This window comes from Felis catus, chromosome A1, assembly GCF_018350175.1.
Source record: "Felis catus isolate Fca126 chromosome A1, F.catus_Fca126_mat1.0, whole genome shotgun sequence".
Taxonomy (NCBI): Eukaryota; Metazoa; Chordata; class Mammalia; order Carnivora; family Felidae; genus Felis; species Felis catus.
The window spans coordinates 188,383,476-188,405,982 of record NC_058368.1 but is presented as its reverse complement, the minus strand read 5'-3'; the positions used below and the strand labels follow the sequence as shown (position 1 = coordinate 188,405,982).

Genomic DNA, 22,507 nt, shown 5'->3' with positions numbered 1-22,507 from the left:
ACTTTCCATAGCAAACACCCCCTTGAGTTAAACCTGAGATAAGAACTGAATTCTGAGTAGCTTCCAACTCAGATGGAATTGCAGTCGTTTGCAAGGAGCCGAGTGACTCTGGGAGAAAGGACTGGAGGCCACATCCTCCTCTTGCGGATTGGCAGGGGTGGGGGGGGGAATGGGGGGGTAGGGACAAGATTGTGGGCGAGAGCTCTCCTGGGAGGACGATAGCTCCCCTTAGCCTGAGAGGCAGATGGGCTCCTGGCATCCAAGCCCTAAAGGCAGAATGACACCTATGAGTACGGGTGGCTGGGAATCACAGAGAGAGCTTGCTTGTCGACTTTCCCCCCGAGAGGTCCAGATTTCTGTAAAAAAGGTCCTTCTGTCAAGACGGTTTGTATTACAAATGTAAAAATAGTATATTCTTCACATATGTAAATTGCTTCCCACATTGGAAAGCAGGTTCACATGCATTTCTTATTTGATTTTTCCAAGGGCCATGTAAAGAAGCTAGAGAATGTATCATCACCATCAACACCATCCTTCCTCCTCCTTCCTCTTCTCCTCTTCCTCCCCCTTCTTCTTCTTCCTCTCCTCCTTCTCCTCCCCCTTCTTCTTCTTCTTCTTCTTCTTCTTCTTCTTCTTCTTCTTCTTCTTTCTCTTCTTCTTCTTCTTCTTCTTCTTCTTCTTCTTCTTCTTCTTAATTTTATATTTAAAAGAACTGAAAGGGTAAGGGCTTTGCCCAAGATCACACAGCTAGCAAGCAGAAATGCTAGTGAAAGAATTGGGTCTTCTGGCTTCTGAGAAAATTTCCTTTACTGCATGGTAGACTTGATCCATGCGGGAGCAGGAGTTTTGGGCACCATAGCAGATCAATGGCAGAGCTAACTTGAGGCGGGGGTACTCTTCACCCTTTTGATTGCCCCAAAGCTCTTTTCTATATGCATAATACTGACTCTATGTGGGATAAAATGCCCCTGTGTCCCCTGATGACTTTCCTGCCTCTGTCAGAAAAGAACCACCCTATCAGTCATTTACATTTTAGTGAGAATATAAGGACTTATGTTTCCTCTAACAGAGATATTTGTGTTTTACATCTTATCTCGCTGTGATGATTGACCCTTGGAAAAGGGTCAATTCCCAGCATCAGTAAGAAGGTAGAAGAGGCATTTTCTCAGGGGCAAGGGGGGGAAGCTAGCAGGAGAGATTTTATAGACTCCCCCCAACCCCATAGCATCATGTCAGCAGATGCTAATTACTTCAGTCACAAAACTTCAGTTATCAAACATCTGAGTGGTGGGTGCTGGAGATACAATAATGAGTAGAGTGTGGTCCATGGAAAAAGTCACAGTCTGGTGGGGGAGACAGGCAAGGATGCAAGTAACTGTAATATATAGTAAGTGCTATCACAGATGTAAGTGTTTAGGGTGCTATCAAAGCATGAAGGAACCAGGGTAAGAAGCAGGACATACCAGAGGCTTTTGGAAAAGGTAACATCAGGTGGGCTGAGTCTGGTAACATCAGTTGGGCTGAGTCTGGACAGGCAAATAAAACTGCCATCTCTTGAATATCTTAGTCCGAGTTGTGTAGAAGAGCAAATCTGAGGGATTATATGCTGATACTAGGGAAGAGTGTAACCCTAGGGAAAGCAGGCATGAAGGAAAGGGTAGTGAGTGTGCAGAGTGGAGAGTAATATGATGGAGTGCATTATTGCACCGGCCGCAGCTCTGTAGCAAGCCTGGATGATTGCTGCCTCTCACTAGACAGCCCCAGAGAGGCTGCATGGAAGGTCGTCGATGCAGTGTCCTGTCGGGGGTCAGGGGATGGAGAGGAAATGTATTTTCTGGCTCTCTCCCATTTCTGATCCCCCAGTGGCTCAAGCTCACCCCAGGGAGAGTTAACTCTCATGCATTTCCAGTTCAAGTTGCATGCCCTGTGGCTGGCAATTTATCTGAGTCCATGTCTGGGAGTATTGAGAGGTGCAAGAAGTCACTGGTGGCAGCTGTAGGGGCAAACGCTGTGGCCCGGGTGCTGACAGAGGAGATCTGAGGTAGCCTAGAGGGGGGAGCACGGGGGAGCTAGCAGGGCGTTTACACACACTAGATTGTCTAATCCTCACGATAACCCTGTGTTATGGGTTGCATTGTGTGCCCCCAAAAGACGTGTTGAAATCCTAATCCCTGTTACCTGTGAATGTGACCCTATTGGGAAATAAGGTCTTTGCAGATGTCATCAAGATGTAAATGAAGAGGAGGTCAAAATGGAGAAGGGTGGCCCTTAACCCAATATGACTGTCGTCCTTAGAAGAAAAGAAGAGGCATAGAGACAGCCACATACCGAGAGAAGAATGGCAGGTGCCGACCTAGACAGGCAGGGAGATGCCGTGTGACGAGGCAGGGAGGCGTCCAGGAGCCAAAGAGCACCAGGAGTGCTGACAACAGCAGAGACAGAGAAAAAGGCACAGAACAGATTCTCCCCTCCAGGCTCTAGAGAGAGCGCAGTCCTGGGGTGCCTCAGTGGCTCAGTCAGTGAGCATCTGACTTCTGCTCAGGTCATGATCTCATGGTTTGTGAGTCTGAGCCCCACGTCAGGCTCTGTGCTGACAGCTCAGAGCCTAGAGCCTGTTTCAGATTCTGTGTTTCCCTCTCTCTCTGCCCTTTCCCACTCACATTCTGTCTGTCTGTCTGCCTGTCTGTCTCTCAAAATTAATAAACATTAAGAGACAGAGAGAGAGCAAAGTCCTGAAGACTGCTTGATCTTGGACTTGCAGCCTCCAGAAGAATGATGCAAGTGCATACATTTCTGTTGCTTTAAGCCACCTGTTCGTGGTGCTTTTTGCAGGAGCCCGAGATGTAAGGTTGAGCTGAACAGAGGCATGATGCACAGATAACTGTGGCTCAAACCTGAAGAGTGAAGCAGGGTGAGGCCCACGGTGTGGAGGCTGGCCAGAGCGGACAGTTACTGAGAACATTCTACGCGGTGAGCGCTGCTCTGAGTGCTCTTCCTCTATCCTCCCATTTAATCCTCACAAAACCCCGTGAGGAACAACCTGTATATGCCCATTTTCCAAAGAAGGACTTGAGGCACAGAGCACTTAAGCAACTCGCTTAATGTCACAGTCAATGGCATTGAAACCCTGGCACCCCCAAGCGTATGGTCTTTTCGTTCACCCTGCATTCATTCACCCAAGGCTGACACAGTGCCCCCTCTGTGCTAGGGGGCGGGGTGCAGAGCTGAACACTTTGGTTCCCCCAACCCCACAGCCCTCACCGTCTTTCTAATCCAATCCAGTTGGCACTCTCCCACACTTAACTCAAGAACTGCTCTGAAATGTGGCTGGTCTGAGCTCATGTGCTGTATGTGTAGAATACATACCAGGTTTAGAAGACCTAATACAAAAAGAATGCAAAATATACCATTAATAATTTTTAATATTGACTGCATGTTGAAGTGACTGTGTTTTGGATACAAACTATATCATTAAGGTTTATTGTACCTTTAAGAAAAAAAAGTGGCCACCAGAAAACTAAAGTCATGTGGGCGTTCACATGCTATTTCTGTTGGATGGCGTTGCTCTAGAATGTGAAGTCTTTGAAGGTAGGGGCCATCTCTGTATTATTCACTGTGGGTCCCAGGAGACAGAACAGGGCCAGTACACAATGGTCCCTCAATAGAGTTGTTGGATAATTGAATAAATGACCAAATCCCACGCACCTTTGCCTGCTCATCTGTTCCCTGTGAACACAAGGTCAGACCTCACTTGTACCTTGCTTTGTCTCTCCGGGAAATCCCTCAGTTATTCTGAGGCTTAAACAGAAAACGGAGGCTGCTTCATGCCAAGAAATGGAGAGGCTGGATATGTGGTGGAATTTGGAAAATAAAAAGGGTCAGAGTATTTCCAGCCACAATGGCAGCTATCACTGACTGGATGCAAATTCTGTGCCTGGCATCATTCTCAACACTTTGTACAGAGTGAGCCATTTAATTCTAATGACCCTATGACATGCATCTCGCCATCAGCTCCATTTGATAGGTGGGGGGAATTAAAGCTCAGATAGACTAAGTCACACCCCTGGGATTACAGGGCTGGATTTGTAACCAGGTCTGTTTGATAATGACACTTGGGTTCTCAACCACTCCCACAGAGCATAGGGAAAATGGGACTGGGATTCCCCCTCCCCCACAGAGTGACCCTTCACCAGGTCCCCTTTGTGCTGAGGCCCCAGAGCAGCCCTAGACAGCAGACGTCCTGGCTCTCCTGGGTTCTGGGGAACCTATCATCTGTGTGGCGTATTACCACATTTTCTGGGCATCTAGGCTCATTCTGCCAGTACATCCAGCCATATCTTGTCATGTATCTTCTTCACCAGATGGCTGGGCTGTTTGTGGGCTGGCTCCCCCACCTTCTGTACCTGTGACATGGCCATGAGCCAGCAGGTGAGTGAGCATCTGGGGCAGGGAATAGCCCCCACCCGTGCCTTCTGAGAACCCATCCCTTCTTGTCCTTTGGGACCTTGGCTTCTACCGATTCCTGGAGAGCAGAAACTCGCAGAGAGGCCCCAAACCACTTGTTCCATTGCCGCTGAAGAATGTGTGCTGATCTTCTATGTGTTTGTGTTAGTCCATTGTCCCTTCAGGTCAGGTGGTGGGCCTGCAGGTCATGAACCCAGGTGCTGGGATCAGGCACCGTGCCCTTCAGTTCAGAACATCACCTCTCTCTAGCCGTATTGTTGGAGAGCTCATTCTTTCTCTCTAAGGCTCAGCCTCCTCTTCAGTGAAATGAGGTCAGTAAGAAACCACTTACGTTGCTATTGTTTCCTGTCCTCTAAACTCATACCGCAGTCCTGACTCCTGCATGGATTAACACCCATTCATTTGTAATGTCACCTGGTGGTGTGCATGCATCTGGCAGGTATGGTTCCCATGGTCTTCAAAGAGAAAATGCTTAGCACATGAGCTAGCACTGCTGCCCGGTTCAGGTCCTGAGCCTGCTCCTTCTTACTCCCTATGTGGCCTTGGTGAGGTTACTCTACCTCTCTGAACCTCGGTTTCCTTATCTCTAAGTGGCGATAGTAATACCCCTCTTGAAAGGTTGTGGTGGGGCCACGTGGAACAGTCCTGGAAAACGCATGTAAAATGCGGTCATGACTTCAAGAGGGGCGTGTTCATGTCCCTGTCCATCCACACTCTACCTGACACCTGCTGTTTCCATGATGACCAGCCCATCTCCATGAATGCAACTCAGCTTTCCCTTTGCTGAAGCCAAAAAACTTGGCATCATCGTTGACTCCGTTCTCCTCAAACAGCCGTGAAATACTGTTGGCGGGTTGTCCCGGCTTCACCTGCTCCACCCCTCTGCTGACCCTGGTCAAAGTTGCCAGCATCTCCTACCTGCATCTCAACTCCTACCTGGTCTCCCTGTTTCCATCCTTGACTCCACAGCATGATCCTTTGGTGGGATTAGCTTGTTTGTAGATCGTTTTTATTTTTTTAAGCAAATACTTAAATGGTGCTCCCTAGGTGCCAGGCACAAGTCTGAGTGCTTTACAGATTTCAACTCACCTGGATTCTTACAACAGCCCCAGGAAGACAGTACTTAACTGAAGTCACCCATCTAGTCAGTGGCAGGGCTGGGGTGGCCATCTGGCTCCTGATTGGTGCTGCCAACAGTGATCCTCTTAAAACACGTCAGATTGTGTCCCTGCTCTGCTCAGACCCTCCAGTGGCTTCTTGTGGGCTCGGAGTAAAAGCCAAATCCTCACCATTCTGCTCTAGCTACGTTGGCCTTAAACACCGCAAGCCCACTCCTGCCTCAGGGTCTCTATGCTTGCTGGTTTGCTTTCATGTCCTCAGCCCAGCCAGCCCTGATTTTCTCAGGGCCATGAGCTCTGTTAATGTCCATGAGTTTGGACATTATCTGAAGGGAATGAGGAATCCACTAAGGAGCATGGAAAAAAAGTCACGTAATGTGATGTGCCGGAGCTTGTACTTGCTCACCAGGGCCAATTGTTAAATTTTTAGGAGATTCGCAAGCTGAGTGTTAAATCATGGTAGCTTGAAATTCAAAAACAGGTGAGAGAGAGCATTTACACCATGGAAGTTGGCAAGCACTACAAATCGTGGCTCCCCTCCCACCCTGCCTCCCCAGAGAGTTGTCGTTAAGTATTTACCAGCACGCCAGTGGTTTTGACAAAGGTTTGTATGAAGTGCAAGTAAGGTGTTAACTTACTAAGTGAGGACAGGCTTCCCAGAAGACCTGGCATTTAAACTGGGTCCTGAGACATCAGTAGGCACTTGCCAAAGGTGAGAAGGCATCCCAGACTGAGCAAACCAAGTGAGGAAAAGCACAAAGGTATGAAATTTCCCTTTGGGGTTATTAAGTACTGCAGGGTGGCAATGGTGTGTGGAGGGGAGGAGGAGGGGGAAGGCACGTTGTATGGAAAGAGAACAGCAGAGACAGGCTGGAGGTAGATTGTGTGAGAACCTCAAGACCAGGTAAGGGGCTTGGACTCTCTCCTGGGGTCCTCAGGAGCCATGGCAGGTTGTGGAGCAGGGGTAGGTCAAGGCATTGCTGAACAATGCATGTTAGCAAGCCTATTCTGGTTGTCATGTGGAGAATGCATCAGAGATGGGAGGTCAGGCACTGTTTGGAACCAGTTCACTTTGCATGCTAATGGTGAGGGTTAGGAGTAGATGATACAGACAGTGCCTGCCTATGGATATTCCCTTACAGCTCTGAGGGAAGACTTGTCCCATGGAGGTCCCATGAGCCTCTTTTTGGGGGGTTAGTTCACTGCCAATTGCAAAGCTTTCTGGGAAACAAGAAAATTGCAGTGAGTCCTCTTGTAAGGGAGCGTGTAAGAGGGTTGTCATCCATCTGACATTGGGACCTCCCTCTCTTGGGACCCAGGCTCCATGCACAGTCAGTCCCGGGAAGGCCATAGGAAGTGGGTGGAAATAATAGCAAGTGTGGGCACTTTCTAACTGTAGACTGTTCAAGGCTCTTTATGTGTGTTCATGCCTTTGGTTCCCCAGCGTGCCATTGGGGGAGGAACAGTTGTCATCCTCATCTTACAAATGAAACAGAGATTAGGCAACTTGTGCGAGGGCCAGCCAGTGCACAGAAGAGCTGGACTCCAACCCTAGAGACCATCCTCTTTACTGCCATCCTATGCTGCCTCTCTGTTTTCAGATACAATGGTTCTTATTTTTGCAATGGCCACAGCTCCTACTTTTATTTTCCATTTTGTATGTAGAGAAGCTGAGGTTCAAGGAGATTTCACGGTTGTCCCGGGCCAGTGAGCAGCAGAGCTGGCCCTCAAACCCTGCAGCCTGAGCCCCGCCTTCCAGGAAGGAGGGAGACAAGATGAGAGAAGGTAAAGATGGGCCCCAGAGGGCAAGAGTGCCCCAGCCTGTGAGGTTTGGGTCCGGTGCTTTCAAAAGGATGAGAATTTTTGTCTTCATAGTTTGGAAATCCCATAGGAGGACACAAACATCACCCACAATGGCTCTTTTCCCACCACACCCACCTCCTCTCTTGGCCAAGACTTTGGTTCTTCCAGGATGTGACAACAAAATCTTGCCTCAGAGTTGGAGGATGCAAATGTCAGGGCTTCCCTCTGGGTCTTAGAGGATAGGTGTTTCGGGGAGTGGTTTCACCGGGAGTGAAGAAAACTGCTGTCCAAACCCCATGTCACTTTGCATTTTGAAACTCTGCTTGTAGGCCTTGGTGTACATCCCTGATAGTTAACACACACCAAGTGGTGGAGCCTGGAGAGGTGCCCGGTGCCCATCACAGCCTGGGGAAGCCCCAAGAAGCTGGCACATGATGAATTAGGAGTTACCCGGTTTACTGAGCAGCATCAGCATCAACTTTGGGGGCCAACTTCGAGGAAATCCAAGGAGCCTGTAACAAGAACTCCCATTTATTGAGCACTCATTATGAACCAGGAACCAGGCTAAGCATCTCACTGACTACTCAAACAATGCTATGACCTAAGCCTTGGTTGAAAGATGGGAAACTGAGTTTAAGTGTCCTGCCCCAGGGCTGAGCTGACATTTGAATCCAGGTCAGACTCCCTGTGTGCAAATTAAACACCTGCACCCTGACTGCTGTGGGGGAGCGAAGGCAGAAGCAGCAGGACCAGTGAGGAGGTAGACACAATAATCCAGGTGGGAAAAAAATGATAGCTCAGACTAAGGTGGTGTTGGAGAAGTGGTGCAGGATGCTTGGATTCAAGGTGTATATTGAAGGTGTGTTGATGGTTGGATGTGAAACGTGAGAAAGATATTAATCAAAAGATAAGACCTAGATTTTTGATCTGAGCAACAAAGCGCAAGGAAGTGTCATTTGCTAAGATGGGGACCTCAAGGGCAGGGCAGGGTTTGGGGGTGAAGATCGAAAACTAACCTGGAGGGTCAATTCAATAACTGAATGGAAACACCATCAGGGGAGAGGTAGGGAGAAGAGGTGTACATTTGGTTGTCATCAGTGTATAGATGCAGTTTAAAGTCCTGGGCTCGATGAGATCGTCAAGTAAAGGACTATAAATAAGAAAATGGCCAAGGGCGGAGCTTTAGAGAGTCTAGCAATTAAAGGGTGAGCTGTGTGTGTGTGTATGGGGGGGGGTAGCTAGCAGAGGAGACTGAGCAGGAAAAAGCAGTGGGTAGGAGGACAACCAGGTGAGGGTTAAAGAAAAACATGTTTTGGGGTGCTTGGATGTTTCAGTTGGTTAAGTGTACAACTCTTGATTTCGGCTTAGGTCATGGTCTCCCAGTTGGTCCTGAGATTCAGCTGGATTCTGTGATGGGTGTGGAGCCTGCTTGGGATTCTCTCTCTCTCCCTTGTCCTCTGTCCTTACCCTGTGCACACACACGTGTGCATACTCTCTCTTTCTCTGTGTCTCAAAAAATTAAAACTGAAAAAAGAAGAACATGTTTCAAGAAGGAGAGGTGATCATCAGGTCATTGCTGCTGAAGGTCAAATAAGATAAGGAGAGATTTGGCCATTGGCTTTGGCAAAGCGTAGGCCTTTATTGACCCTGATACCCTAGTGATGACAAACTCTTTAGACCTATCATGGTGGCTGCCCTTGAATTTCTGGGTAAGGATCCCAAGATTATGGAGCATAGAGATGACAGAGCCACCATTTATTTAGACAGTCTTCTAAGTTTGGACTCTGGATCTGCCAGTAGCTGTGTGACCTTGGGTAAGTTGCTAACCCCCTCTGAACTTCACTTTCTTCATCTGTAGATGGGCAAAGATAATGCCTGTCTTATAAATTATGGTGAAGCATGGATTACATGAAATCATATATACAAAACATCAAATGCCTAGTAGGTACTTATTATTATAATTATTATAATTATTGGTTTTATTAATATTGTCAGCTTAAGAGTGGTACCTATATTTCTGAGAAAATCAATGTCCTAATTTTGAACGGGGCTTCATTAATGCTAAAGAAGGTGATGGAAAGTTCTTTGCAGTTTCAGACATTCTTCTCCCTGTGCCACTGCAAATGCTCAGCACAGAATTAGACCTAATCTGATTATATCAATCTCTGCTTTGAGCAGTTTGTTGTGCTCTCTGGGAAGAGACCAAGACCGCTTCCTGGACCCACAAGGCCTGAGTAGTCCAGGCCCCCCACCTTGTCTCACACCAGGTCACTTCTCCAACTCCTCATGGTTTCCTGAGAGTGCTGTTCTCTCTCCAGCAACAGGGCATTGCTCATGCTGTTCCCTCTTCCACAAATTCCTTCTCTTCCCTCTTCCCTGTGTTAAATTCTCATCTTTCTCCTCCCGGGCCAATGGTCACTCCCTTGGGAAGCCCTCCCTGAACTCCTGGGCTGAGTCAATTTCTTTGCTAGAAGTTGCCGGAGCTAGGAGCGCCTGGGTGGCACAGTCGGTTAAGTGTCCGACTTCAGCCAGGTCACGATCTCGCGGTCCGTGAGTTCGAGCCCCGCGTCAGGCTCTGGGCTGATGGCTCAGAGCCTGGAGCCTGTTCCCGATTCTGTGTCTCCCTCTCTCTCTGCCCCTCCCCCATTCATGCTCTGTCTCTCTCTGTCCCAAAAATAAATAAAAACGTTGAAAAAAAAATTAAAAAAAAAAAAAAGAAGTTGCCGGAGCTCCTGTGCCTCCTTCAAGGCCCTTACCCTATTTCTGACCCTCCATTCTTGGCATGAACCTTGGTGTAATACCTGACTTCACTAGACTCAAAGTGCATGAGGGAAAGGCCAGGCCTGCTCTGCTCACCAGTGCTTGTCTTGTGTCAAGCCCAGGGTCCGGCACACAGGGAAAATAAAATACAGAATTGTTGACTGAGTGAATGAGTAGTTGTTTAACACAGTGAATACATGAACAGATGGCTTTCCTTTTGCAGAGCAATGCAGGTGTCTCTGAAAGGTTGTTTGAAAGGCAAATATAAAACCAAATCTTATTCCATTTACTTTAATTACAATACTAAGGAGTGGGAATAAATCTTACCCTTGAAATATAATAAAGCCATACATTAAAACCTGGACTGTCATTTCCACTCGTTTCCTTTCTACAATGACAATCTCCTGATAAGACATAAATAATGGCACTTAAAATAGGTTCCCGACTTGGCTCGGCCACTAACTAGCTGCTGATCATCGACAAGTCACTTAAGCTCTGCGAGTCACCATTTACCTCATAGGGTTCGTGTGAGGCTCTGGGTTGGTGGTGTGAAAGCTCTTTGCAAGCAAGGTCTTATTTATTATCCATTATTCTCAAGAATATGAATAACAAGCAGGACAGGCTGCGTGCCAGAGATGGTTGAGTAGGTTTGCGGGGCTGGGGGATGGCGGCCACAGAGAAATATGGAAAGGAATGAGCTTGGTTAGGAAATTTAAGATGGGGATAGAGGGCTGGGGGATCAGAGATCATGAAGGCTGGGGGGTTATGTCTACCAGGCTAAGCAAAAAAAGGGGGGGTGTTGGTGTCTAAAGCTGGGGAAGGTGACCTGAATAAAATCACCCTGGTGGCTGAATTCTTGGAAGCCACATGAAGGAAGGAAAGAATAACCCTCACCCTTAGGCTTGCCATGTGGTTGCACAGGAGAGATGCCGGGTGTCCCCCAGGTGACCTTGGCCTCTTAGGGCCGTGACTCTGCGGACAGGTCTGGGAGGCTGTCCAGGCAAATTCTGCTGCCCAGTGCAGCCTGAGTTCAGTCCCCAGGAGCCGGCATGGAAGCCCCCAAGCCCTGGAGTGGGAGCTAAGCCAGCAGGGCAGGGAGAGGAGGGGTGAGCAATCCAAAGCCTCCAGGGCTGGGCAGGAAAGCAGTAAATGTGAGGAGTAGGCAGCTCCTGGAAACTCCAGGAGACCGGTGTCATTCATTCATTCATTCATTCACTCACTCATTCAACACATAATATTAATTAAACATCTCTCTAGGTGTCACGCACTGCTTGGTGCTGAAGATAGAGCATTTACATTCCAGTGGGGGAGGCCGACTACGAGAAGTAAACAAACACAGAGTAAAGTGTCAGCTTGCGATGGGTGCTATGAATAAAGATAATGCAGGGAGAAGAGAGAGTGATGGAGGCAGTTATTTTAAGTTGGAGGACCAGGAGAGGCCTCTCTATCCTCCCTCCTCCCACACTCTCAGTGATTTAACCAGATTTCACAGGGTTTTCTGGCCTCGTTCATAGGTGCTAATGAGCAGCTAGGGGTTGGCGTGGCTACAGTGATAAAAAAGGGTTTCCCTGCACCCTCTGTATCCCTGGCCTCTGAAGTAGGCTCAGCCCCAGCCAAGGGGAGCAGGTGCAAGGCTCAAATCCTGATTAAGAATAAGTATTCCCATGTGTCTGTACAGCTGGAAACAGCTGGCCCTCTGAGTCAGCCGAGAAGGAGGCTGCAGGCTGCAGGCCAGTGGGTGGAGGGGGCGCAGGAGGGAAGCTCCAGGCTACAGTCGTCTGTCTCCTGCTCCGACAGCCTTACTCAGAGGGGAATAGACAGACACATGGGATGCAGTAAGTCAGGGTAGGTCTCACTGCCCCAAATATGCACCTGCCCCACACCCAGTCTCTGACTGAAATCTTACCATGAGATAGTCACTTTTCTGGAAGGTGCAAGGGCATCTCAAAATCTCTTTTTTTTTTTCTAAGACAGATAATGGCAGGGCATGTGATGACTTTCCATCTCAAAGAGAAAGCTCTTACTGTGACCCACAAGGAACTACATGATATGCCATGCCTGCTTTTGGGGGCTGGCTTTATAATTTGGGGGGGGTCAGTACAAAAGGGCAAATTGGCCCTGCTACATTATCGTGAGCTCCCTGAGGGTAGAGATTCTTATCTTTTTGTTTTGGTTTGATGGCCATTCTTTTGCCAATGCCTGGCACCCGACAGAAGCTCATTATGTATTATTGTTGAGTGAAGGTGTTTGAGTCATGATGTGGATGTGTTGAGAGGGCTTCTTTTAACTTTTAGGAAGTATTACTGCGCATTAAGCACTGGTCTACGGCAGCGGTTGTCAACCCTGGCTGCACGTGAGTATCACCACAGGAATTCTTGAAAATCCCAATGCCAGACTCCCCGGGGCCAGTTCTGTCAGAATCTAGTGGGGTGGGAATCAGAATTTTCAAAGATTCTAATGTCTGGCCAAGCTTGAGGGCCAGGGGGCTGTTGTGTCCCCCTTGCTGTCAAAGGCTGTTGGACATCCAAATCACCTGGCCACCTTGGTTACTGATCAGATACCTGGGACTGTTTTCAGAGATTTTGGACGAGTAAGTTTGAGAAGGGGCTGTCCTGTTAACAAGATCCCCAGGGGATTTTGCTTACACCGAAGTCCGAGAACCTGAATTATCTTGGATTCTCTGATTGTGCCCATTTTATAGACAAGAAAGAATAGACTGAGAGAGGCTGTGTAGTTTGTCCATGGTAACTGGCAGAACAGGGATTCGAACCCAGGGCTTCTGAAACCATGATCTGAGCTTACCCACTAGCTCCCCTGCCTTTCCTCCATCACAAAAACTAGGTGTGCTCCAAGAGTAGTGGGGCGATCTGGTTGTGAAAAACAAAGGTAAGATTAAATAAAGATAGGATGCATCTAATATTGTCTATTTTGAAGATGGACAAGTTGGTTACCAGCTCTGTGGTGATGAAACAAGTCTGGCGGGGAACTGACCTCCATCCCAAGGATCACTTGGGTTGGAAGAGCTAGGATTCCAACCCAGTTCTCGAGGCCTAGGATCTAGGCCATTTTCCCTAGACCCTCCCTCAAGTTCCACATTAGTAAGCAAATTGTTAAGCTCTTAGGGCATCCCAGAATCCTCGCTGCTTGTGCTTGGCACACAGTAGGCTCTCAAGCAATGATGGCCAGAGGTATGGCTGACTGGATGGATGAATAGATAGGGGAGGCTGTGAAAGGGTCTGAGTGGCACACATCTCTTTGGTGGGTTTACACTCTATTTTCAAGTAGAGTTGCGACCACTAGAGGGCGATATCGGACAAGAGAAACAAAAGAAATGCTTCACGGTTGTTTCTAGGACTGGGGAAAACAATACATTTGTGGCTGTGGATTTAAATCAAAAGGAGGCTCTAATTCACAGAGCAATTAAAGTGAGCATTGCTTTACCCTGAGTTTATAGGCTGATGGGAACCTTTCTCAAGCCACAGTAACACATGGGGCCATCCCTGACCTTTCTAGATTGAAAATCAACAGATTAAGAGGGGAGGAGGGGAAATCTTGGCCATCTTGGCCATCAAGGATGTTTATAGATAATAGCAGGTTAAAAAAAAAAAAGACATTTTGTAGCTTCCCAGACTTTTACAACATTGATGGGAGTTAATGTTTCGAGAAATGGTATTATGATGAAGTTGTATGCTGAATTAATTTTCCATAAATAAAACCATACATTTTCACAGATTGTTTTTTCTGCCCTATGATGGAGGTGTGTGCTTTCCGTGGATAAAAGTTCTCTCCCTTCTTTCTTCTGACCTCTCTCCTCTCCATGAGCCTCGGGGTAAGAGAGACCTGGGTTTGTATCTGAGCTGTGTTGCCACTGGTTGTGTGACCTTGGGTTCATCACTTTATTGTTTTGAGGTCAGAGTTGTCACCTAGAAAATAGCTGGGGGGGGGGGGGAGGGCTCTGAAGGTTTGTCATGAGGTCCAAAGAGACAACTTGTGGAAAAGGGTCGCATGCGGAGCCCTCAACGCATGGTGGCCACCTTCCATATTACGCCCCCTTTTACTTGGAAGATGCTCCTTCCAGCTTCTCCCTGCCCCTTCTCTTCTCTCCTTTTGCCTCAGGCACCAAAAGTCCTGTTGTCAAAAGAATAGCTAAGTCTTTAGGGAGAGTTCAGAGCCAATTGTTCCTCCCTGGGGCTACCACTACTGACCCAAGATCACAGTTGAGAAGAAACTGAACTGGAGAGAGACCCAGAGGAATGAATTCCAAATGGCAGCCTTTCAGACTCACGTCTACTTAGTACTAACAATCGTTACAATTATAGTAACATTTCCTGGCATATATGATGTGATCTGCTCTGTGCCCCATGTTTTGTACGCATTATCCCCTTTAATTCTTACCACAAACTTATAAGCTAGGTGTTTCAGCATGTTCTTTTTACGGGTGAGGAAACTGAGGATCTGTTGAGAAGGAGGCCAGGAATAAAATGTGTCCTTCATTCATGTGATTCCAAGGCGACTTCATAGAAGGGTGTATGTAAGCGTGTCAGCAAGGTTGAAAGGAAGGCGAGGGCACATGACAGAGAGACCTGGGAAAACACTATGGTGGAGGAGTCATTTGAACATGGCCTTCTGGATTAGTTTGGGTCTCAACAGGCAGAGATGAAAAGGGAAGAAAGCATTAGAGGCTGGAAGGAACCACCAGGAGCCATGGCAGAGAAGCATGGGGTTTGTTTTGGTGACACGGACGTGTTGGTAATGCATCACCGTATGAGGTAGGTGCTACCTATCATTATTTGCATTTTACAGAGGAGGAAAATGAGGTACAGAGAGGGTGATTAATTTGGCTGAGGTCACACAGCTAAGCGGTAGAGCTGGGATTTGAACTGCCATCGGTCTGACTCCAGAGCCTTTTCAGGGTGGAGATCACATATGGGTCTCAAATCAGTCAGCAACTAAGGGAAGGCTTTAGTATTTGCAGCTTCTGGGAAGATTCTAGGCCCAGCAGCCACCCATGCCCAAAGCAGCATACCAGTGCTCCTCCCCCCGCCCCCAAAATTTGTGGGGGCCAAGAGGGAGAGAATAGTGGGAACAGGACAATTTTCAGATTCTCAGATAACTGCAGTGAGGCTGTACATTTGCAGAGCACCTACATTTTTCCTCCCTCCTTCCTGGGATCAGGTTACTCTCTTGCATTCTTTTACATTTCATAATAATGGCTTGTTAACCACATGCTGGATCCTGAGATGACAATGAGGTCTGGAGTTGGTTTGGAAGCCTGCTGGAGGTCACGTAGCATCGAGTGGTGGATGGGGGTTTCAATCCCAGACTGAGCCATTCACCATGGCTTTGCTGCACCCCCCCCCACACACACACACCCTCGCCATGCTTCTTTTGCTTCTCACAATGGCCCAAGACAGGTCTTTGGGCTCAGTAAACCTGACCTGCTTGCCATGACTTGAGGTTGGTCAGCTAGCCCAGAGGCCAGATCCTGACTCCTGGTCCAGTGCCCTCTCTGCTGCCCCCACCTCCCAAGTCTGTCCTGAGGCAGCAGGTGCTGATGGACCCCAAGTGTCCACTGTACCTCCACAGTCAGGGTCTCGGCCTCACATTTTTGTCCCCTGGGAGCTCTGCCCAGAGAGGGCAGGAAACCCAGGTCACTGGTGGATCTGTTCATGTGGGTTTTAGGATCAATGGAATCCTGTCTCATTTCACGTGTGAACAGAACTCCCCTTGGCCCTAGAGGGACATTTGTAGAACTGGGGCAATATTCACAGATGGACCAGGGAATGATTTTAATGCACATATTGAAATCTCATTTAGAGGAAGGTAAGGTATGAGGGGCACCAGAGGGGATTCCCCCTGCGAATTTAGGGGGATTTCCAAGGTGGCAGTGAGAGTGGCGGGAGGACAGAAGGGAGTGTGTACATTCATTCCTTCATTCAGTTTTTCATCTCTTCGCTCAGCACACACACCCTGAGCAAGCTGTGTTCTATTCTGTGCCAGACTGTGTTCAAGGCATGAGAGGAACAGCAGGGAAGAAAACAGACAAAATGCTCGCCCTCACAGTGCCCTTATTCTATTGCTGATAGCGGTGCGGTGGGGTAGGGTGAGCAAATACAATGAATACACAGTAAATTAGGTGATGGTGAAAGTGACTTAACAAATCAGGGAAGGGAGGAGGGGAGGGCTGGTAGAGTTGAATCTGTCTGCATACGGACCTTCATTCTAGTTCCAGGTGGAGCTAGAATCAGGTTGTTTTTGTTTTTGTTTTTCTAAACAAGCAGGTCATTATTCAGAAAACCCAGATTCACCCTATATGGGTAAAATGCAGGTAAGTCCAACACCTGGCAGGGGACTCTCAGAGCCAAGGAGGGACTTAAGGGTGAAATTATTCTCTGCTCCATACAGGGCCAGTTCACGCAGAGCCGGGGACCCCAGGCCCACCCTTGACTGGTGGGTTGGGAACAGCACTGACCTGGGTGGTCAAGACCAGTATGGATGTGTGTTCTGCTGCCACAGGCTGCCCTTAAGAGACAGAGGGTATGTATGTATTTATTAATAGGGAGAAAGAGAGGGCAGGAGAGGAGCAGAAAGACAGAGAGAGAATACTAAGCAGGCTCTGTGCTGTCAGTGCAGAGCCTGATGCAGGGCTCGATCTCACAAACCGCGAGATCATGACCTGAGCCCAAACCAACAGTCAGACATTTAACCGACCAAGCCACCCAGGTGCTCCATCTTGCTGGCCGTTATGGAGATGGCCGGGAATTCTGGGACGGCTTTCCCCGTCATGAGGCCATAAACCTGAAGTGAGATATAAGCTCATCATGTTACATGTTAAACGTGGGTTCAGGAGCTGAACCAAATCTTCATCAGCACCTTCAGTTTAAGGTCCACAGACACCCCCTTCTTTTACAGACTATCTGGAGGCCCAAGAATCAGATTTATGAGACAATGGCTCTCTTTTGCTTGGAAACTTAGGTAGTCCAAAAGGAGCTGTGTTGGGATCTGTACTAGGATATTTATGAACTTTTTTTTTTTGAATGCTAAAAGTAGTTTTGTATTTTTAAATTATTTTGAATTTTTTGTGACTTTTCATCCACTCATGAAGTGCCAGTCATTGAAAAGGATTTATAGAGCACCTTCTAGGGATCAGATGCTGTCCTAGATGTCGTGGTCCCTGTGCCCATGCTGCTAACAGTCTAGTGACACACACAGATAAATAAATCGGTGGTTGTAATATGGGGCTATGAGGGAGGAACTTGAGGGTTGTTTTGGGAGACACTTAAACATGGAGGTCAGGGATGGCTTCCTGGAGGAAATAATGCCAGAACTGGAAGGAGGTGACTGGATAAAGAGGCTTGGGAAGACCATTAGATCCTTAAGAAAGAGCAGGGCCAAGCCCAGAGCAGAGAGCAGGAATGTGTGCAGCTGCAGCTGTATGGGGTGGGGGGTGGTGAGGTAGAGGTGAACGATGGTGCATTAGACAGCTAGGGTGACAAAGGACCAAACTGGGAGGCATACACTGGGAGGCATCTTTTTTTTTTTTTAAGTTTTTATTTATTGAGAGAGAGAATGGAGGAGGGGCAGAGAGAGAGGGAGAAAGAGAATTCCAAGCAGGCTCCACACTTTCAGTGCAGAGCGTGATGTGAGGCTCGAACTCACTAACTGTGAGGTCATGACCTAAGGCGAAACCAAGAGTTGGACACTCAACTGACTGAGCCACCCAGGAGCCCCGGGAGGCAACTTATAAGGACACTAGTCACGTTGGATTTGAGTCTACTATAATGATGCCATTTTGACTTAATCACCTCTTTAAAGGCTCTGTCTCCAAATACAGTCCCATTCTAAGGTACTGGAGGTTGGGGCTTCAACATGTGAATTTGGGGGACATGATTCAGATCATAACACATGGGCAGTGCCTAGATCACACAAGGCCTGGGAACCGTGTTAAGGACTTTATCTGAAGACGAGGAGGAGTCACAGCAGAGACTAAGGCAGGGTGACAGTGCTCGTGTTTGCATTTTACAGATTCTTACAGCAGCAAGGGGAAAGAGTTGGAGAAGAATGGAGATGGGTTTGCAAGTGGTTGGGTGACCCTCTAAGAGAATCTGGCAGAAGGAGAGACTCAGGAGGTAGAAACAGTAGGATTTGTGATGGACCACCTGTGGGGCAGGGCAGGGGAGTGTCAGGGTGAGCTGGATTTCTGGTTTGGGCCCCTGGGTGGGCCATGGAAATCGTCACCGAGCATCCTGGAGGAGAGCCTGGTCCAGGTGAGGGGAAGGAGACAAGTCCAAGGTGGGGGGCAGGCTGGTTTGAGGGGCCTGTGGGACATCTGAGTGGAGGCGGGTATCCAGCTCTGGAAAGACGTCTGAAAGTCTGGTTTGGAGATGTGAATTTGGGACTCATTAGCTCTGGATGGTAATTGAAGCCATGGGAACAGATGAGGGAGGGGTGCTGAGCCATGAGTTTGAATATGCAGAAGAGAGGTGAAACTCCTCTTATTAAAGCTGGAGAGGTGTGTGTGTAGAATGACTAACCTCCCTGCTGATATGGAGACCCAGGTCATCGTCCCGCCCCTGTTCTCCTATCTGAGAGCTACCGGGAGCCTGGGGTGAGGAGAGAATCTAGGGTCTCCTGGGTGTTAGCTCCCTTCCTGAGGCCTGAGGACATTTAATCAGCTTTTGACACTTAATGAGTCACTGGACACCCTCCCAGCTGAGTCAGCCCAGGTACCCCTCCCGGAAAGGACACGCTAGGAACTCTTACAGGCTGCACCACCTGCCTTGTTGATCAGAGGGGAGGGAGGGAGGGGGTGGAGTGTCTTTCCCGGCCAGCACACTGCAGCATCCTGTCTACACAGGGATAGACAAGAATAATGACGCCAATGAACTAAATATGTTTGCCGGGCTTGAGGATGTGTGACACATGTTTTTGCTAATAGCAATAGATTTGTCCTTTTAAGATGTCTTTCCTGAGCCACTTTTAAAATAATAACAGCTGACATTTATAGAGTCCTCACTAGATTCCAGACAACGTGTGGGGCCTTTGACCTGTGTCGTCTCGATTCGTCCTCACAGGTGGGCGCTGTGGTTATTCCCGTTTTGCTGGTGAAGACAGTGAAGCTTGGAGAGGTGAAGAAGCTAGGTTGTGCAGTTTGTGAGTGGAGGGGCCCGGAAGGGAGCCCTAGCAGACTGATGTCAAGCCCTCCCACAGCTAGTCATTGTGCCACATGGCCGCCACCAAGTGTGTTCCTTCGTGGAAGTGGGACCTTCATGAACCTCATGTGTTTCCCTGGCCTCATAGTCAAAACACCTGGGGCTCATCCCCAGCTCCTCCACAGGCTGGTGTGTGACTGGGGTAAGTTGCTCACCTTTCTGTATCTCGGTCTTCTACCTCCCGTAAGACGAAATAATAGTGCCTACTAGAACAGGATTTGGGGGTGGGTATAATGGCAATACATAATGGTTATGAAGCACTTATCTCCATGCTGAGAACATAGCAAGTGCCTGTGGCACATGTATTGCCCAAAGCTGTCCATCTCAATATCGACACCATCCCACAGGCTCTTTTACCCGCGTGATGGTGACACTGCTTCACTGACCGTTAGGTTTAGAGTCCCTCCTTTTGGACCAGGATGCATCGTGGTAAATGCCTTGGCCAACAGAGTACAATGGAAGTAATACTATGTGACTTCTGAGACTGGATCATGAAAGTGTCCGCCTGCCTCTTTCCCTCAATCTTGAGACATGTGCCCCGGGGAGCCTTGTGTCAACAGGTAAGTGGGCTGGTTAACCGGCCGCCATTGTGTTGGAGAGGGCATGTAGTAGGGAGGCCCTCACAGAGACAGAGTGATACCCGGGAGCCCCAGCTCTTCCAGCTTCCCGCTGTGTGAGTCTTCTCTCCCTGGGCACCAGCCAGAGTGAGTGAGGTGAAGGGCCCCACCTCTGAGCCCAGTGCAGCTGATGCCGAGTAGAGCAGAGACGAACTGTCCCAACCAAGCCCTGCCCCGTTGCAGATTTGTGAGCAAAATAAATGTTTTCCTTTTAAGCCCCTATGTTTGGGGGTGGTTTCTTATGCAGGTTAGATAATGAGAACAATGCCCAATAAATGGCTTTTGATGTTATTACTTCTGCCTGAATTAGTGCACTGTCACTATACATCAGGAAGATAATGTCCTGAGGTGGGGTAAATTTTGCTCCAAAGTGTGTCCACTCCTATTGGCTGTTTGGGGGTTAATAAGTGGCTATAAAAGCTGATCGGATTGGAGCGCCTGGGTGGCTCGGTCGGTTGAGTGTCTGACTCTTGATGTCAGCTCAGGTCATGATCCCAAAGTTGTGGGATCGAGCCCCACATCGGACCCTACGCTGAGCGTTGTGGAACCTGCTTGAGGTTCTCTCTCTCTCTCTCTCTCTCTCTCTCTCTCCCTGCCCCTCTCTCTCCCTCTGCTTCTCCCACCCCACTTGCTCTCTCTCTCTCTTTCAAAAAAAAAAAAAAGCTGATTGGATCATCTGAGATCCACGGGTTTATACTATGCAAATGAAAGACAGCCAGGATGAAATCCCTGTATGTGGCAGTGCAGGGAAAGGGTTCTTCTCTGTAAGCCTCCATAAGCTAAGGCAATACATCCTTTGGCATATCATATTAACCATTCTCTAATATTTTCCTGTCAACAATATCACTTCAGCCACAACATATACTTCCTAGTTGGTGTAGGACAGGGGTTCTTCACCCCACATTCCAGTTGGGCAAACTGAGACATAGTGAAGAGGGGTGACAAGACTCAAGGACATACGGCCAGTTAGGGGCAGAGCAAAGAAAGTATACTCTCCTTGCCGTTAGAGTCTAGCTCTTCAACCTGTTAGCTGTGTGACCTTAGGCAAGCTAATTAGCCTCTCTGTGCCTAAATTTTCTCATCTGTCAAATAAGGATAAAAATGGTACTCCTTCAGAGGGTTGTGGTGAGGATTAAATAAGATTTGTCACATGAAGTGTTTAGGATGCTCCTGGCATATAAGAAATGGCTAGGAAGTGGCTGAATTGGGGTTTTAGATTAGGTGGTCTAATTCCAGACTCCAGACTGGTGAGCCTACATCCCGGTAATTCTCACCAATCCCCCCAAAAGCTAGACAGCAATATCCCAGGTATCCCACTGTTCCCCACAGAGCATGATTTGAGTTCTCCCTGGGCACTCTTCTGTGTGCACTGTGCCTTGAATACATGATGCCCTAAATTGAAGGAAGTACCATTCCCTCCTCTTTTATTAATGCAGCCCAAGATTACACTGCTATTTTGGCAGTCACATCATACTGTTGACTCATCCTGAGCCGACAGTCAAAATCCTAAGTGTTCCTTCCACCTGTGCCAGCACCAAGCTGCATTCCTTCCCAGCTACGATCGGTGTAGTTGGAGAATTTAAAAATCTGACTACAGAATTGCGTAGCTTGTTAGCTTATGCTCAGTGCTGTAGCCAGTCTGAGAAAGAACCCAGGTGAGCTCCTCCTACCTGGGTTCCTGGACACACCCCATACGCCTTGAATATACCCTCCCTTTTGTTCCTTAGTTAGTTTGAGTGCCTTGCTGTTACTTGCAGCGGGAAAAGCAAGTCACGGACTGGCTTCTGACTGGTCCCTGTGTAGGAAGACAGGAGGCATGGCCTGGGAGCTTGTGCCATGTGCTAGGTCCAAGGCCCAACTCTGATGAGTTGCCACCTGAATAGGACAGAGCTGAAGACAGAGGCTGTGTTCTGGGAGGACACTCACTGGCATAATGAATCAGGCTTCTAGCATATTGGTTGTTCAGATGGTGCCCAACCGCCCTCAATGTGCTGTCATCTAACCCACGTTTTTCCAGTGCCCACAAGGATGAAATGATATTTTCGTCATGTCTTATTTCTGGCTGAACTACAAACTGGTCTAGTTTGGGCCAGGTGTCTGCCTGCCTGTGCTCTGATCGGCTGTTGCAAAGGGCAGACTCTTCAGTTCAAACCTGTCCTCAGAGAAGTGGCTGTGGCAGTTGGGCAGGCACCCCCAAACGCTCGTGTGTAGGGGGTTAATCACATTCATGTTAGGATATTTCTTTGGTAAATCCCCCCAATTTAACTTACAGTTAATTTAATTTGTACCGTTTGAAATTCTGAATCAGTGAAGCTAAGGCTAGAATTACTTTAGCAGGACCAAGCTGGTAGTTCCTTTGGGAGTAATGCTCTGCTGGGCATCTCGTGCATTATTGTCTGACATTCTTGCTTAAGATGGTCTAGATCAGCCTCAGCGTCCCTTCTTGGGAAACTTTACTTGACCTCCCTATAGGAAACAGTGTTACCTTCACTCCAAGCTAACGGAGGGGACTTTTCCGAAGGTGTGGGCAGAA

At 48.2% G+C, this 22,507-nt stretch overlaps 2 long non-coding RNA genes across 6 annotated transcripts in view; both read left to right on the top strand.

Moving 5' to 3' along the window:
• LOC109503415 overlaps positions 1–4,753 on the top strand; it is a 66,768-nt gene extending 62,015 nt beyond the window's left edge. For 3 of the 4 annotated variants that reach the window (XR_006584551.1, XR_006584550.1, XR_006584549.1), the window contains one exon: positions 2,833–3,704. This is a non-coding gene — a long non-coding RNA (uncharacterized LOC109503415). Of the gene's footprint in view, positions 1–2,832; positions 3,705–4,361 lie in introns of those variants that run through there. The other variant, XR_006584553.1, reaches the window with a different exon arrangement.
• A 93-nt stretch (positions 4,754–4,846) lies between these two features.
• LOC111562213 overlaps positions 4,847–22,507 on the top strand; it is a 59,851-nt gene continuing 42,190 nt past the window's right edge. For both annotated transcript variants that reach the window (XR_006584546.1, XR_002745241.2), the window contains exons 1-6: positions 4,847–7,367; positions 12,440–12,498; positions 13,877–13,974; positions 16,551–16,682; positions 19,220–19,499; positions 19,705–19,917. This is a non-coding gene — a long non-coding RNA (uncharacterized LOC111562213). The remainder of the gene's footprint in view (positions 7,368–12,439; positions 12,499–13,876; positions 13,975–16,550; positions 16,683–19,219; positions 19,500–19,704; positions 19,918–22,507) is intronic.